This window comes from Lepeophtheirus salmonis, chromosome Z, assembly GCF_016086655.4.
Source record: "Lepeophtheirus salmonis chromosome Z, UVic_Lsal_1.4, whole genome shotgun sequence".
Taxonomy (NCBI): Eukaryota; Metazoa; Arthropoda; class Copepoda; order Siphonostomatoida; family Caligidae; genus Lepeophtheirus; species Lepeophtheirus salmonis.
This window is the reverse complement of record NC_092584.1, coordinates 6128321-6132994: the sequence shown is the minus strand read 5'-3', so window position 1 is coordinate 6132994 and position 4674 is coordinate 6128321. Positions and strand designations below refer to the sequence as shown.

At 30.4% G+C, this 4674-nt stretch overlaps 1 long non-coding RNA gene across 1 annotated transcript; it reads left to right on the top strand.

Annotated features, from left to right (window-relative positions):
* Positions 1–966: 966 nt before the first annotated feature.
* On the top strand, positions 967–3522 carry LOC121130362 (uncharacterized). The gene is made up of 4 exons (XR_005868706.2): positions 967–1983; positions 2040–2143; positions 2205–2468; positions 3023–3522. It is a non-coding gene; the product is annotated as an uncharacterized lncRNA (long non-coding RNA).
* The last annotated feature ends 1152 nt before the right edge of the window (positions 3523–4674 follow it).

The following is a 4674-nucleotide window of genomic DNA, read 5'->3' as shown; positions in this document are numbered from 1 at the left end:
AAATACCAGGTTAGACCATCATGCAATCGGGCTTACTAAAATTTTCAATCTGATGTGTTGTACCAACTGTTGGGCAAGACAGGCAGATTGTGACAAAACACGTAACCACTCATAGTCTATGACGTGACTATTACAAGAATTTTTAATTTAATGTATCGTACCGACTGCTGTTGGAAGTCAAACATAGGTCGTACATGCGTTACGGTATAACCTTGTATTTCTATTAACCTTGACCTCCAGGCAAATCTTCCAGGGTAGTTTCCCATGCACGCTATTTTTAGTAATGTTAGAACCTCCATATTCTACAGCTACGATTTTTGTTCCTAGTAATGTTTAAGTGCCCCGCTATAATAATAAACATATTTAAATCATCTCGCACATCAATTAATTCTGAGAAATAATTTATTTTATTTATAAACTGCATAAAGTCTTGTTTTCTTAGATCAAGAACCACATAATTACCATTGTCATCGATTTTTTTAAATTACAGGTTGGAGGTTATTTTTGACGAGAACCAAGACGCCCCTAGAAGGATGTGATGACTTTACTACAGCTTAAGAGATATACTTTAGATTGGAGTCCAGAACAAGTTTAGTAATTTCCTTATCGTCTATCAACCGCGTGTCACATAGAACTACTATATCTGGAAATTGTAAACAATTAAGATAATTGAAGATCTTGACAGCTCTATCATAGGAAGTTATCAAGTTAACATAATTGGAAGTAAAAGAAACCATCAGAAATACAAGCAGAACAAGTGTAAAATGTGTGGGCATCACAAGAAATCATAGTAGTTATCTATGCAAGAAATCAATTCCTAAAAAAAATATTTTGAAAAGGGGAAAAATGGGTTTTTATATTTCGTGCTATTTTTGTTTCATAAGAAAAGAAAAGACTATTCGTGTAAAGCGAAATTTCACCACTTTTAGGCAGAAGTTCTAAAAATCCCAAGAAAACCCGTCAATGCATTTTTTAAAAGTATAATGCTTCAGAGGAACTGCAATGACCTCTTAAAGATGACACATCATTAAATTAGATTCGAAGAATGCATTAAAATTTGTGTTGGTAGTATTATGTTCTGAACTGGGTTTTTCTTATATTTTCACTCTTTCAACGCCATTGTTATTTTAATATGAATTATAATAAATTTTCGTCTTGAATTTCCAGATTTGATCTATATCTATTGATATCAGAACTTTGGAGAATGGAGGCGTACATTTCGTGATGTGAATGTAGAAGAAAGACGTAGAATTGTATCTCGAAAATGCATGTGCCTGTTCTCTATGAACATTTGATCCATTAGGAAACAATATTCCTTGTTTTAATTGATTTAATTACGAATGTGTTTCTTATTGCCGAAGCAATGTCTTATATTTCTCCCTATGTGTCTGGACATTTTTTCCCCTGGATAGGGAAGATCAAAAGATAAATTTCAAGATTAGTGGATGCAGAATTTATCTCGCAATTTTTTCTTTTGTCATGGCTATAGGAAAATCCAGAGGTCAGGGATTTCACACTCATAACTTGAAAAATGGGTTCACTCATAAACAACATAAGTTAACTGGAAATCCATCTAATAACCCGTACAAAAGAAGTATTAATGAAAGAAGAGAAGATATTAATTTGTTTTCTGGAAAACTTAATGAAGGATCATGGTATTTTTGCACCGGGAAGAATTACATCTCAATATGATGTTAAAGCAATTCGTTTCCCTAGCCAAATCTCTGCAAAAAAAAAAATCTTTGGTTTATTAAACTTTAAATATTAAGGACAGTATTAAGGAGAACATTTACTATATTCAAAGTGAACGTAGAGATTACAACAGGAACCAAAAATCATCAAGAATCCGCTAAATCATTTCCTTACTCGTCCATTCAAATAGGAAAAACACATTTCATTTCTCTATTTAAAGTTAACATTTTTGCAATTGAAAATGAATAAAAAGGAACATCCAACATATATATTTTTGATGAGGCTGAACAGGTAAATTTTTATCTAATTGTTAGAGTTTTTGTAATCTTGTTGCTAAATGATTTTAGGAAACTATTAAAAAAGGCTCAAATTGTATATCATCTCCCTTATATCATGAATTTCGGCGTATAAGTGGTGTCCTGTGCCTTGAAATTCAATGTGATAGTTGTGGGTAAGAAAGTTAGAATAAGATGGGGTGTTCTTCTACTTTTAACAATTAATTTCCTTTGCAGAGGACAGAATAAAAATTATATCATTATGACTTTTGTAGAAGCCATGGTTATTTGTGGTGCATTTGGTGAAGTTTCTATATACTGTGTGGTTGAAAATCATTTAAAGTTTTCGCAAGACCACAGCTTTGGCCTAATTTCCAAATTTTATTATAATCAACACAAAATTGAATGTGTGGAAGATTTATTTGAAGTTTTGGACAAAGCAACTACTAAATTAATGTTATATCCTCTCTTAGAAGAGTGAATATCTACAAATAAATTGATGTAATTGCAAAGAAATTTTTAGTCAAGTATTTCTATCCTTTAAAAGGATTAAAGAACTATCACATATTCACCTACAAATCTACTACTCCTGGAGTTGTACACGTAAAAGAATGGTCTGATAGTTCACAAACTCTTTCTGTGCACTTATTAAAACATGGAATCTTGTCTAGTGAATTGCCTTTCTCCATTCTTAAAGAGTATATTATTCAAAAAAACTTATCGGAGGAAGAATAGAATATATTATAAAGAATGTCGTTCATTTGCTTTCTTGTAATGAAAAGAAACAACTTTTTTAAATCTATAGAAACAAAATAAACTTCTCCAACAAATAATTAATATTCATTTTCCTCAACATAACAATTTCTTTCCTACGTTCACTTCTTCTCCTACATCCGTCACTTTATCCAAATATTCTTTATCATTTTTATCTTCACCATCTAATTATTTCGGAGAAGATACTCCTTCAACATTATCGGCTAATTTATTACAAGTTATCACTATCATTATGTTGTTTATTTTTATAAATTTGTAATCCACTCCTCTTCTTTTTTCAGACTCAGCATGCTATTTTGATTGTACAAGTAACCTATCAGCCAATTTTGATCAAGAACAAGGATTCTCGCATGAATATGTCACTGATGTGTTTCAGTCTCATGGGAAAAGGAAGAAAATTATGTTTTTCATTCGAAGGATGTGATTTGCACAGCAAATATTTTAAGAAGGAGATAAAATAATGTGGAATATCTTTAAAAAATCCTGCAAAATATTTATATGTGCAAACTACAACTGATAACCACCCGGATGTAATTAATGTAAATTTTATGAAACTTTATTAGTAATAGCCATCATCTTTTATAAGAAAGCATAAAGATTAATTAAAACTGAATTACAGTATAACATCACTAAAAGTAGATCATAATATATAATATCATTATTTTTATAATAAAGTATATAATCATATATACCAGACATTCCCAATGTTTCAAATAAATTATGTTCTGACTTCATAATTCATGTTTAAGTAATAATAATTTGACTTTTGCGGGTCAGTAAATTCTTATTTTTAAACTAAAGGAGTAAAACATGAATTCATATTCTGAACCTACAAATTCTCCATTAGGGACCATGCATACCTGTTCATTAACTCTATTACTAAATTTAAATATTCAATGAAAATATGGCATTAATAAAATTAATTGAACTCAGAGAGAGCTAAGTTTATATTTGACTTGTAATATAATTTAAGATTGATTTACATGAAATGATAGATTTAAAATAGTAAACGTTTTAAATTAAATTGGAGCAGCTACAAATTCTGGGGCACATCCCTTTGATTCATTATGTGAATTCCATTATTCTTAAAAAAATCTCTAAAAATAAAAATAATATATATTATAATCTTGGGAAAAGGAGGCTTAAACCATGATATACATGAGATCATTGCAGTTCCGACTACGGATTATTTTTACTCAAAAGCATACGATCATGAAAGAAACAATAGTAACTAATATTGCAAAGCTAAAGTCATTTGATTAGACATATGAAATATCTCTTGGAACCCATTTTGGAGAAGATAACAGATACTCTTTGTGCAAGGCATATCCATATTCTATTAATTGAAAACAAAATGAATTAGGCCATTTTTAATTGAGGAATTTGAACAATTTTGGTGAAATGTGAGATTTTTTGCAGTTCAATTCAACTTAGATCTGACAAGACTTGTTGTTATTCCTCGCATTTATAAAAAGGCACATACCATTATGTTCAGCTGTACCAACTATTATTCCTACAATATTTTTTAACGGGATATTTTGATAATAAATAACCCTAATTTGCCCACTCTACAAAGGGCTAATTAAAATATTTATATATAGAAATTTTAGAGCATTACGGGAAGAATAGTAATCTAACATAACATAATTTTACAAAAGATAATCGTCGTATGTTTTTACATGTAATGTTTAATGCACAACCAATATTTTAGTTGTTATTTTCCGCAATTACATTCGGCTTTTTAAAGTTAGGGATCCTTTTAGTCTCCCTAAGGACTTAAGTGTTATTGCAAGGCTTACGTGTGATTTTTTTCGAGCTAAGTGTGTTGGATAGCTCCGTCATATAGGATTGGGTAGACGTGTTGGGAATTTCAATGTCTCTTTCAGGGAGCATGACCAATTCTGGTCATACAGTTGTTTGGGAGATGTCAAGG